Source organism: Loxodonta africana, chromosome 8 (genome assembly GCF_030014295.1).
Source record: "Loxodonta africana isolate mLoxAfr1 chromosome 8, mLoxAfr1.hap2, whole genome shotgun sequence".
Lineage (NCBI taxonomy): Eukaryota > Metazoa > Chordata > Mammalia > Proboscidea > Elephantidae > Loxodonta > Loxodonta africana.
In genome coordinates this window covers 133051501-133065762 of record NC_087349.1, presented here as the reverse complement: position 1 = coordinate 133065762, position 14262 = coordinate 133051501, and the positions used below count along the sequence as shown (strand labels likewise).

Here is a 14262-nt window from a genome sequence, read left to right as displayed (position 1 = left end):
ATATGAACCTATTATCCATCCCCTCAACTCTTCTCTCCCTCTTACCCTAGACCAATTTAGGGACCCTTGTTCTACAGAGTGTTCTACCTACACACCCTTCAGGCTGCCGAGGTTCTGCTTTGTTCACACCATTTTGCCTGGATTAAAAGATATTCTCTCCACTTTTTGGTTCCCAAATATTTCCCATTTTTCAAGTGTTAATTATTTTATATCCCATATTTTTTATATGAAATATACCTTAATTACCTCATCTCTCCTGAAGCATATATTGTACACCCTCATTTGTCCCAACAGACAGCATCTTACATGTTTATTATAATTTTTCTTTAGGAAAGCATGTATTACTTATTAAGCAATTGAAATGTAAATTCAGAGCATTGTTAAAAATAAGCAAAACTTAACAAAATTGAAACATAAGGTTTATTCTGAGTAGTTATTCTATATGAATATAGGAAAACCATTGTGATTCCGAAAAAAAAAAAAAAAGCAAATGGTGAGACGTAGGCTAGTTACAATGAAGCTTATAAGTAGAAGAGGAGGGAGACAAATAGAAGATGAACCATTGTCTAATCCTAACATGATAGATTGTAAGTTGCCCTCCCCACTTTTACTGCAATCAACTGATATCAGGTCACAAGGTGGTCTCTGTCCCTCCACCCACCTGCAACCATTACACCTTTTTAAATTTAAATTAAATAAAACTGGCTTTGAACAGGAAAAAAAAAAAATTGGGGATGACAGAAGCACCCGCCAAGATTAATTTGGGGTCAGGAATTTTTATGGTTAATATTTGGTTTTCTGGGTAGGAAAAAATTGTAAAATCAAAGGAAGATGTCTGTTTCTAATTTTCCTCTTTGACAATTATAATTTTGAGACAAACAACTGGATCTCCAAAGACAAGTAGAGATTGTTGCTGAGAACTAATTTTGGCTGAGTGATGATACAGCCAAAGAAGACTTTAGAGACAGAGCCAAAGAAAAGTAAGAGACTTTTTTTCTCTGGAGGAGGGACCTAGTTTTAAGAGAAAAGCAACATGAAAATTGGGCAGTGAAAAAGACAAAGACATTTTATTAATGGCTAGATGCGATCCAAATACCCTTAAGGCACTGGCTCTCAAACTGTAGGGAACATCAAAATCATTCGTACTTATCTTTTATCTTTATTTTGTTTCATCTTATCTAAAAAATACGAATTTGAACTAATGTTTTAATTACTCAATACAATTAAAGCACATCTCACTGGACCCCATCCCAGAGTTTCTGATTCAGCACGTCTAGGACGCATTGAGTCAAGAAAATTTGCCTCTATAACAAGTTCCTAAGTGATGCTGCTCTTGTGGAGCCGGGGTCACTGGTCTAGGGAACTGGGCGCTGAGGAGAGACAATCTTGGTAAGAAGTATAAAGTTATTTGTTGTAAATCCTGAGGTAAGTGCACAGACAAAGTGAATGTATGAAGGGATCACATTGATTTTGGAAAACAGAAGGTCATTTACAGACTTCATTTTGTTTTTTGTTTGTTGGCTGCTTGACTGCATTTACGACATAAGTTATCAGTGGGTTTATGGAGGAAACAGGTGAATTAGAAGGAGGTAACAGATATGAAACAGTTTTCAGGAAGTATGAAGTATATGGTGGGAGAAATTATTTTGGGGGAACAACGTTATGCAGAATTGACTTTGAAGGGTTAGATGCCACTTATTTTCAAAAGACTTAATATATTCCATGTCACACACTTCATTGCACTGCATTTGTTATTTTGTGACAGTGTGTAATGCTATCTAGTAGAATACCTACTTCCAGTATTTCTTCCATAGAAGAAATTGTTGTTATTGTTGTTGTTAGGTGCCATCAAGTTGGTTCTGACTCATAACCACCCTATGTACAACAGAATGAAACACTGCACAGTCCTGCAACACCCTCAGAATTGTTACACTTGAGCCCATTATTGCAGCCACTGTGTTAATTCATCTTGCTGAGATTTCTACTTTTTTGCTGACCCTCTACTTTACCAAACATGATGTCCTTCTCTAGGGACTCATTCCTCCTGATAACATGTCCAAAGTACATGAGATGAAGTCTCGCCATCCTTGCTTCTAAGGACATGCTGGCTGTACTTCTTCCAACATGGATTTGTTCATTCTTCTGGCAGTCCATGATATATTCAGTATTCCTCACCAACACCATGATTCAAATGCATCAGTTCTTCTTAGGTCTTCCTTATTCCTTGTCCAGCTGTTTTATGCATATGAGGGGATTGAAAAATGCCATGGCTTGGGTCAGGCTCACCTTAGTCCTCAAAGTGACATCTTTGCTTTTTTTTTTTTTTTTTTTAACACTTTAAAGAGATCTTTTCCTGCAAATTTGCCTAATGCAATACGTCTTTTGATTCCTTGACTACTGCTTCTATAGGTTCTAAAACCAAAACGAAACCTATTGTTGTCGAGGCGATTCTAACTCATAGTGCCCCTTACAAATAACATCAACATTTTTGCTGAGCTTTTAAGTATTTATTTGCATAATGGTATTCAAAATGCAGGAGGGAAAGGAAAAAGTGAGATAGCAAAACCTCGGGTGGATAAATTATATCATGATAAAGACAAAAGGCTTAACTTCCATATCAATGGTATTAAAAACAAACAAATAAACTGTTTGCCATTAAGTCAGTTCCTACTCATAGTGACCCTATAGGACAGAGTGGAACTGCTCCATAGGGTTTCCAAGGAGTGGCTGGTAGATTCATACTGCCTACCTTGTGGTTATCAGCCAAACGCTTAATCTCTGCACCACCAGGGCCCCATCAGTTGTATAGTTTGAGAAAAGCAAAAATGCATTCATTGAATAGATTAGATTAAGAATCCAAAATACTGGGCAAAATTATGGATATACTTGGCATGGACTCATAGTGGGATTCTGCACAGGTTACCTCCCCTGAATGTCACTTATGAATGTATCAATTAAACAGTTATACTAAGACATCAGTGTAGATTCCATTGTACAGCACAGCACTATGAATGTATAAAGGAAGGAACAGCTCTTCTAAGACAAGTGGAAAGGAAGATAAAAATAAGAGAAAAAGAGTGTATATTGGTGGAGAAACAAAGGAAATCTTTACTATTCTTAGCCTCGGAGATGATGGAGTAACCCACTGAGGAAGGAGAGAATGGGAAGAGTGGTGAGAGCTAAGGACAGCTGGGAAGAATGTGCTAGGAGAATAGCAAGGTGAAAAGGAAAACTGACCAAGCAGCAATGAATAACGAGAGTTAATAAATGACTCCAAGAAATTCTATTGTCCTGGGTAATTAAGCAGGAGATTTGGCTGAAAACACCTGATTCACTGAACAAGCTCGCAGAAGCCAGCAGCAGCAATATTGTGGAATCGGCCTAGAAGACAAACACTACTAAGGCATGTGAAATGAATGTGAGTACTTTTTCTGCACAATTCAAATACTTCAGTTCTACTTTGAAGTGATCAGTAAATTTGGGGACAGGTTTTGATAAAACATAAAATGATAGAGAATAGAGGGTAGTTTTCTGTTGTCCATGTCCCTAATAAATTGCCCAAATGTTTCGATCTAAGATATCTCAAATCCTTTCATAAGGTTTGACTCTAAGTGTCAGTGGTTGCTATCTCAGATCATAAAGACAACTTTTTTCAAAGAACATAAAATATAATTGACATACATATATAAAGCAAGTACATGCCAAATATTTTACTTAATTCATTAATGATTGACAGAATTAGATATTCAACTGATTCAGCATCAAAATGAAAATTTCATGTATAAAAGGTCAAACAAGCAAGGTTGAAAAAAATAACAAGTAAATGCAAAACAGGTCTATCTACAGAGAAAATATCAATTACTCTCCACTAAAACAAAACTAATTTGTATTTCTAAGGACAATAATTTGCATTATTAACAGTTTTATACAACTTTCCCAATTGTAGGATAGCTCAAAGACAATAAAATACAAAGATAATCCACTGTCCTAGACAGGAAACTCAGTTTTTTCCCTATTTCAGAAGTTTTCACAATTTTTCCTGACACTGGCACAAAGAAGGGAGAGGGAATGAGTAGAGGAAATGGTATTAGTTAAGTGTCTTCTTATCCAATAATTGTGGTGATAATTTGTATATGCATTATTTAATTGAATTAAAATAATTACCCAATGATAAGCTCACACTGTAAGTTGAATAAAATGATACTCATAAATGTACCCAAGATTACAAAGCTTGTAAACAACTAATCTGAAATTTGTACTCAGGGTCCAAAATTTGTGTCTTTTCCCACTACATATTTCAATATAAGGCATATGAAATTCTATTAGAGTCAGAAGTGGAATATGGGCCTTAATCAACATAAAATGACACAGTGGATGATTTGGACTTGATTGATAACCATTTTCAGTTATACATTTAATGCAATTATTTGCGTTAAATTACCTCCTGAAGACTTGGTGGTGTTACTCTTCTATGGCATGGAATACCTGCACATGTGATTGGGAGAAAGTGAACCTGAGAAAGTAGAAGAGTAAACTCCCTTGACTAAATCACAAGTTGTTCATTTTATTTTTTTAGAGTCATTGATTAAACACCCAGAGAAATGAACAACTTCACCTCTGTGACCATGTTCTTCCTAACGGGGTTTTCTGATGTTCGGGAGATCCAGATCTTACATGCTGTGTTGTTTTTGCTGATTTACCTGGCAGCTGTACTGGGGAACGTTCTCATCATCACCCTCACAAGCAAGGATCATCGGCTCCACACCCCTATGTATTTCTTCCTGAAGAACTTGTCCTTTCTGGATCTCTGCCTCATTTCCATCACTGTTCCCAAATCCATCGCAAACTCTCTGACTCATCTCAACATCATCTCATTCCTTGGTTGTGTTTCACAGGTATTTTTCTTCATCCTCTCAGCCACTACAAAAGTATCTCTACTCACAGTGATGTCTTATAACCGCTACGTTGCCATCTGCCACCCACTGAGGTATGAAGTCCTCATGAGCCATGGAGCCTGTGTGCAGATGGCAGCTTCCTCATGGGTCAGTGGAGTTCTCAATGCAATTCTGCACACAGCTTCTACCTTCTCCATACCTGTGTGTGGGTCTCCTGAAGCTCATCAGTTCTTCTGTGATGTTCCACAACTGCTCTCGCTCGCCTGTTCTTATAATACTGTGGAATTAGTAGTCATTGGGCTCAGCCTGGTGTTAGATTTTGGCTGTTTTGTGTTTATTGATATCTCTTACATTCACATCTTCTCCACTATTCTGAGAATCCCATCCAGAGAAGGCAAGTCTAGAGCTTTCTCCACATGCTTGCCTCACCTCACTGTTGTGACTCTCTTTCTCTTTTGTGTTTTTTTTTTTTTTTTTTTTTGCCTATTTACGACCCTTACCCGAATCTCTATCACCCTTGGATTTGCTGGTGTCAGTATTCTATACTATGGTGCCACCCACCGTGAATCCTGTCATCTACAGTCTGAGAAATAAGGATATGAAGATGGCATTAAAGCAACTGTTAAAGAGTAGGCATTGCCCTTCAAATTAGGAGGGTTAATGTCGCATATATCATGATCTTTCAATCACTGACAGAATTGTCTGAACAATCTGGTTGCATAGTCTGAAAATAATATCGGATATTTAAAGTAAGAATTTCTGTGAAGACTCTTTAAATTGCTATTGATGGGCACTATCTATCAGTAGATGGAGTGGAAAAACCAGTAGTTCCATTTATAATTGGGCAGATATATGCTAACCTTGTATTTATCATGTTAATTGAAAAACAAACAAAAAAAACAATTATTTTCCAGTTAGTTCTGACTCTTGATGACTCCATGTGTGGAGAGTACAACTGGGTCCATAGAGTTTTCAAGGCTGTGGCCTTTCAGAACCTGATCTCTGGCCTTTCTTTGGAGGCCTCTGGGTGAGTTTAAACATTCGGCCTTTCAATTAGTTGTTGAGGACTTAACCATGTGGTGCAGTGGTTAAGAGCTGTATCTGCTAATCAAAAGCTTGGCAGTTTGAATCTGCTGGTGGCTCCTTAGAAACCCTATGGGGCAGTTCTACTCAGTCTTATAGGGTTGCTATGAGTCAGAATCTACTCAGCTGCAATGGGTTTGTATGATTTTTGTTTTCATTTGTTGTTTTTTTTTAAGACTTCTTATGGGGACACTTTTGAATTCGAACAATGCTTCATGCCTTCTGGATATTCAACTCACTTATGATCATAACACTATTTCTCTATTCCTGATGTAGTGTTATATTTTGCTGCTCCATTCATGAGATTACCTTTACTTAGATTTCTCCAGCCTAGTCCACTTTCCCCTGTTAGATGTTTTCTTAATACCATTTCCCTATCTATCATAGAACTTACCTTAGTTGTAATTTGAGATTTATTTCTCTAATGCTTTGTTATGTTTTTCTTCATTACACTGTGTGATCCTTGTGGACAGTGGCTGTATCTCTTATGTCTTGCTTAGTGTGTGGCCTAGAATAGAAATAAAGTAAGTATTTATTTAGTATATTAATAGACAATATCCACATCTTTGCCTGGTCCGACAAAACTTTTGTTATTTATCATTAATCTGAGCTTAACCTGGAAACTCTGGTGGCGTAGTGGTTAAGTGCTATGGCTGCTAACCAAGAGGCTGGCAGTTTGAATCCTCCAGGCGCTCTTTGGAAACTGTATGGGGCAGTTCTACTCTGTCCTATAAGGTCGTTATGAGTCAGAATCGACTTGATGGCAGTGGGTTTGGTTTTGGTTTTTGAGCTTAATCTATTATCTCTATATTTATAATGGATTGAATTCTAATTTATTCCAAAGGTAATGGATTATAATAAGTTCTGTGGTAGTTATGGACCTATGCACATATGTAGTTCACATGATCAGAAACTGTATTTTCCACATGGACAAATAACTAATGGGTTTGTGGAATATAGAGAGACAAAGCATTTGTGCGATTGAATGAATATGCATACATTTTGTAGAAAAAAATATTTACATGACTGTAAAATACACTGGCTCACGTTCAGGCAGTTGAAATGTATCATATACGCGCATGTTGTGTAGCAAATGAACTGACCTCATCCGCTGCAAGAAGCCCCATTTATTGTACTTATATCCCTACATGTTATGCTTTTCTCAGTTTAGACTTGAGTGTCTCTTCCATCCAAAACCAAATAAAATTTAATTATGTATTTGTTGACATTATTGGGGATTTGCATTGGCAGAGTACTTTTCCTAGAAACATGAACATCTTCAGTCTTGCATATGGTAGTCAGAATGGTGCCAAAGTTGTGTAAGTCCTAATTTCCAGAACCGTGAATACATTACCTTACATGGACAAAAGGGACTTTGCTGATGTTATTAAGGTTAAGGACCTTAATATGGAAAATTATCCTGGGTTATCCAGGTGGGAACAACCTAATCACATAAATTCTTAAAATCAAAGGCACTTTTTCAACAGAAGTCAGAAAACCAGATAGATGGCATTGTGAGAGGGACTTGACCAGCCATTGCTGTCTTTGAAGATTGCAGAAGGTGTTCATGATTCAAAAATACCCACGGCCTCTTGAATCTGAAAACTTTAAGGACACAATTTTTCCAGAAAAGAATGAATCCCATCAAAACCTTGATTTTAGCCCAGTGAGACTCAAGTCGAATTTCTGATCTTCTTCCTATTGGGTCACTATGAGTCTACTGTGACTCAGCAGCAACAGGTTTTTTTGGTTTTATTCACATATATAAAAATTAAAAATTTAAATTTAATTAATATAAATTATAAACTGATTTGTGAAAATAAATTATAAATATTTATGTTATATATCAGATAGATAATGCAAATATATTTATATATAAACATATATATATAAAAAAAATCACTAATCATAGGGTACATAGAAAAAAATAGCTAGAAGGCTGTGCTCCAAAAATGCTAAAACTGGTTACACTTCTCGGTGGTGAGATTATGAATAATTTGTGTCATCTTTTTGCTTATCTATGATTTCTATTTATCTACAATAAACATTCATTTTTTGCATAATCAAAAAAATTTCTGATCTTCTGAACTATAAGATTATAAATTTGTGTTGTATTAAACCACTAAATCTGTGGTAACTTGTTACTGCAGCAAGAGAAAACTAATACACTGCACAAAATTCAGTGCTTCATTATCATGCTATCATATTTGAGTTGCTGTGCATTTGGTGGAGATAAAAGGAGAAGACAGAAATATTGCTACATTGTATCTGAAACTCTCAAAACACCCATTAACTGTAGAATGGATAAATTTTTGGCATCCCCCTAAAAGTCAGTACTACTCAGCAATGGAAATGAAAAATCTACGTCTATACAAAAATGGGCATAAGTCTCACAAATATAAAATTGAGAAAAATAAACCGAACAAGGAAGGCTATAAGTTGTAGGATGTCATTTATTTTATATAAAGATTAAAAACAGTCTCTATGCTGCCTGAGGTATGGGATAGATTCACCACAGGGCTTGTAACTAAAAAGAGGCATGAAAGGGGCTTCTGAGGTGCAGTATTTTTCTACTTAATGATCTGAATGCAGGTAACATGGATATAGGCAGTTTATAAAAATGCATCCAGCTGTATTCATATAATATGTTCAAGTTTCTGCTTGTAATATATAGATTTTTTTTAATGTGCTTTAGATGAAGGTTTACAGAACAAATTAGTTTCTCATTAAACAATTAGTACACATATTGTTTTAAGACATTGGTTGCCAACCCCACAACATGAAAACACTCTCACTTTCTTGAACTTGGGTTTCCTGTAACCAGCTTTCCTGTCCCCTCCTGCCTTCACATCCTTGCCCGTGGGCTGATGTGGCCATTTAGTCTCATTTTATTTTATGGGCCTGTCTAATCTCTGACTGAAGGATGAACCTCAGCAGTGACTTTATTACTGAATTGAAAGGATGTCCTGGGGCCATAGTCTTGGGTTTTTTTCCAGTCTCTGTCAGACCAGTAAGCCTGTTTTTTTTGGTTCCTTTGCTTGTGAGTCAGAATTTTGTTCTCCATTTTCCCCCAGCTCTGTCTGGGACCCTTAAATGTGATCCTTGTCAGAGCAATCGGTGGTGGTAGTCAGTCACCATCTATACTCATTCTGATATAGGATGTAGTCCTTTGGTCCATTAGATATTTGGGCTAATCTTTCCCTTGTGTCTTTGGTTTTCTTCATTCCCCCTTTCTCCAGATGGAGTGAGACCAGTGCAGTATCATAGATGGCTGCTCGCAAGCTTTTAAGATACCAGGTGCTACTGACCAAAGTAGAATGTAGAACATTTTCTTTATAAACTACGTTATGCCAACCGAGCTAGATGTTCCCCAAGACCATGGTCACCACAGCCCTCTCTCCAGAAATTCGGTCCCTCAGGAAGTTTGGATGTGTCTATGAGCTTCCATGACCTTGCCTTGAACAAGTTGTGTGACTTCCCTAGTATTGTGTACTGTCTCACCCTTCACAAAAGTTACCACTTATTTATTGTCCATTTAATGTTTTTCCATCACCACCCTTCCCCTTCCTTGTAAATGTCAAAGATTGTTTCTTTTTGTGTATAAACATTTTCATGAATTAAAAAAAAAAATTTATTGCACTTTAGATGAAGATTACAGAACAAACAAGTTTCCCATTAAACAATTAATTCCCATATTGTTTTTGACATTGGTTGCCAACCCCACGACATGCCAACACTCTCCCCTTCTTAACCTTGGGTTCGTTATTTCTAGCTTTCTATCCCCTCCTACCTTCTCTACTTTGTCCCTGGGCTGGTGTGCCTATTTAGTCTCATTTTGTTTTATGGGCCTGTCTAATCTTTGGCTGAAGGTTGACCCTCAGGAGTGACTCCATTACCGATATATAAGGGTGTCTGGGGGCCATACTCTCAATGTTTCTTCAGTCTCTGTCAGACCAGTAAATCTGGTCTTTTTAAAAATTTTTTTGAGTTAGAATTTTGTTCTACATTTTTCTCCAGATCTGTCCAGGACCCTCGAATGTGATCCTGTCTGAACAGTCAATGGTGGCAACTGGGCACGATCTAGTTGTACTGGACTCAGTCTTGTGGAGGCTGTAGTAGTTGTGCTCCATTAGTCCTTTAGATTAATCTTTCCCTTGTGTCTTTGGTTTTCTTCTTTCTCCTTTGCTCTGGAGTGTTTGAGACCAGTGGAGTATCTTAGATGGCCACTCACAAGCTTTTAAGGCCCCAGATGTTGCTGACCAAAATAAAGTGTAGAATATTTTTCTTTATAAACTATGTTATGCCAGTTGAGCTAGATGTTCATGGAGACCATGGTTCCCACACCCCTCAGCCCAACAATTTGGGTAATGAATAACAAAGACTGAAGAAGAGTTGATGCCTTTGAATTGTGGTGTTGTCGAAGAATATTGAATATACTGTGGACTGCCAAAAGAACAAACAAATCTGTCTCAGAAGAAGTACAACCACAATGCTCCTTAGAAGCAAGGATGGCAAGTCTGCGTCTTACATACTTTGAACATGCTGTCAGGAGGGATCAGTCCCTGGGGAAGGACATCATGAGTGGCAGAGTACAGGGTCAGCGGAAAGAGCAAGACCCTCAATGAGGTGGATTGACACAGTGGCTGCAACAATGAGCTCAAGCATAACAACGATTCTAAGGATGGCACAGGACTGCACAGTGTTTCGTTCTGTTGTGCATAGGGTCGCTATGAGTCGGAACTGACTCGACAGCACCTAAAACAACATATCCCTCATGAACACAGATGCAAAAACCCTCAACAAAATTCTAGCCAATAGAATTCAACAACATATCAAAAAAATAATTCACCATGACCAAATGGGATTCATACCAGGTATGCAGGGATGGTTCAACATTTGAAAAAAAATTAATGTAATCCATCACGTAAACAAAACAAAACCAAAGAATCACGTGATTTTATCAATTGATGCAGAAAAGGCATTTGACAAAGCTCAACACTCATTCATGATAAAAACTCTTAGCAAAATAGGAATAGAAGGAAAATTCCTCAACATAATGAAGGACATATATACAAAGCCAACAGCCAACATCACACCAAATGGAGAGAGCCTGAAAGCATTCCCCTTGAGATCGGGAAACAGAAAAGGATGCCCTTTATCACCGCTCTTATTCAACATTGTGCTGGAGATCCTAGCCAGAGCAATTAGGCAAGACAAAGAAATAAAGGACATCCAGATTGGCAAGGAAGAAGTATAATTATCTCTATTTGCAGACGACACGATCTTATACACAGAAAACCCTAAGGAATCCTCAAGAAAACTACTGAAACCAAAAGAAAAGCTCAGCAGAGTATCGGGATACAAGATAAACATACAAAAATCAGTTGGATTCCTCTATACCAACAAAAAGAACACCAAAGAGGAAATCACCAAATCAATACCATTTACAGTAGCCTCCAAGAAGATAAAATACTTGGAATAAATCTTACTGGAGATGTAAAAGACTTATACAAAGAAAACTACAATACACTTCTGCAAGAAATCAAAAGAGGCCTACTTAAGTGGAAAAACATACCTTGATCATGGATAGGAAGGCTTAACATTATAAAAATGTCTGTTCTACCAAAAGTGATCTATACATTTCATGCAATTCTGACCCAAATTACAATGGCATTCTTTAATGAGATGGAGAAACAAATCACCAACTTCATATGGAAGGGAAAGAGGCCCCAGATAAGTAAAGCATTGCTGAAAAAGAAGAACAAAGTGGGAGGCCTTACTCTACCTGATTTCAGAACCTATTATACCATTGCACCAGTCAAAACAGCCTGGTACTGTTACAACAACTGATACATAGACCAATGGAACAGAATTGAGAATCCAGACATAAATCCACATATGAGCAGTGGCTATTTGACAAAGGCCCTGAAACAGTTAAATGGGGAAAAGACAGTCTTTTTAACAAATGGTGCTGGCATAACTGGATATCCATCTGCAAAAAAATGAAACAAGACCCGTACCTCACTCCATGCACAAAAACGAGATCAAAATGGTTCAAAGACATAAATATAAAATCTAAAACCATAAAAATCATGGTAGAAAAAATAGGGACAATGTTAGGAGCCCTAATATATGGCATAAACAGCATACAAATCATTATTAACAATGCAGAAGAAAAACTAGATAACTGTGAGCTCCTAAAAATCAAACACCTTTGCTCACCCAAAGACTTCCCCAAAAGAGTAAAAAGATTACCTACAGACTGGGAAAAAGTTTTTAGCTATGACATTTCTGGTCAGCGCCTGTTCTCTAAAATCTACATGATGCTGCAAAAACTCAACTGCAAAAAGACAAATAACCCATTTAAAAAATGGGCAAAAGATATGAACAGACACTTCACTAATGAGGACATTCAGGTAGCTAACAAATAGATGAGGAAATGTTCATGATCATTAGCCATTAGAGAAATGAAAATCAAAACTACAAGGAGATTTCATCTCAGTCCAACAAGGTTAGCATTAATCCAAAAAACACAAAACAGTAAATGTTGGAGAGGCTATGGAGAGATTGGAAAACTTATACACTGATGTTGGGAGTGTAAAATGGTACAACCACTTTGGAAAACAATTTGGCACTTTCTTAAAAAGCTAGAAATAAGATTACCTTATGATGCAGCAATCCCACTCCTTGGAATATATCCTGGAGAAATAAGGGCCTTTACAGGAACAGATATATGCACATCCATGTTCATTGCAGCACTGTGTACAATAACAAAAAGATGTAAGCAATCAAGGTGTCCATCAACGGATGAACGAATTAACAAATTATGGTATATTCACTCAATGGAATACTACATATCAATAAAGAACAGTGATGAATCTGTGAAACACTTCATAACATGGAGGAATCTGGAAGGCATTATGCTGAGTGAAATTAGTCAGATGCAAAAGAACAAATACAGAGGCGGGGCCAAGATGGCTGACTAGGTAGAAGCTACCTCAGATCCCTCTTGCAACAAAGACTCAGAAAAACAAGTGAATCGATCACATACATGACAATCTACAAACCCTGACCATCAAACACAGATCTAAAGAGTTGACCTGAGTGACAGAGACTGAGAACAAACAACCACAGGGAAGCAGTGACTGTTTTTGGAGCATGGAGCCAGCGTCCCAGTCAGGAAACCTTGGCGCCAGGCTTTGGACTGGGTGCAGGGAGCTGAGCATGGCATCCTGAGATGGCGCAAACACGGGACGCAGCCCTAGCCCCCAGAAGTGACCTCAGGGGAAGCCCAGCCAGTACACGCAGGCAGCGCGGCGATGAGACTGACAGGAGAAGAAGTCACCAGGAGGCAGCAACTGGTTTTGGAGCCTGGAGTGTGGCGTCCCAGCCGGGGAACCTGGGTGCTGGGCTTTAGACTGGGAGCAGAGGAACTGACCACAGCTTCCGAGACAGCACAAGCATGGGATGCGGGCCTGACCCTTGGGGGCAATCTCAACCCAGCCAATGCAAACAGATTACACACCCCTCAGGAATCTCAGATAAAACAGTCCTCACCAAGAAAGATAAGTAACTTTGGCTGTATTCCAGAATACTACTCTCTCCTATCTATCTGATCCCTCCCCTCCCTTCCCAGGTAGCTTCATTAACATTGGAATTTCCTGAGCCAGAGAGTGAAGTGCACTGCAGTTTTTCTTTTTTTGGTCTTTTCCTAACCCATTCTTCTGGCTGAGAGAAGCAGTTACAAAAAACCCAGGGACCAAAAATCCTTCCCTAATTGGACTAAAAATACAAAACCAGCTCCAGCCAAGCATATGTGATCCCCAGTCTAGGGGTTTCAACCCTACAGGGAACAAGGTGGCTATGATAATGCAAAGGCAATTCTGATAGTGATCTGACTGTAATTGTTTTAGCTAATTACTGGAAAGACAAGTTTCCCAGGTCTGATATCTCGGTCTATTCAACAGAGCCCTCACTGACCCAAAACAGGGAACTGAGGACTGAAGCTCCCTCCAGACCACCTAGCCTCCTGCCATAGGGGTCTAAGGAGGGTGACACCTACCAGTCTGTAGAGGTACTGGCATTGGGGGCCTAAGGTACAGCAGCAGAGCCCACCCACCAAAGTGCTTTAGGAAGAGAGACACACCTACCTCACTGGCACTTGGGGGAAGCCTGTCAGCAACCTGCCCCCCCTGGAGTGTGACCCCCTGCTGGTACTAGAATCTGGTGCACACAACTATCACCACTATTTCTCTAGGTGGATAGGTGACAGTCTGCACCACAC

The 14262-nt window shown here is 38.4% G+C and overlaps 1 pseudogene; it reads left to right on the top strand.

The window, feature by feature from the left end:
- Positions 1 to 4323: 4323 nt before the first annotated feature.
- On the top strand, positions 4324 to 5547 carry LOC100667464 (olfactory receptor 14A16-like; annotated as a pseudogene).
- The last annotated feature ends 8715 nt before the right edge of the window (positions 5548 to 14262 follow it).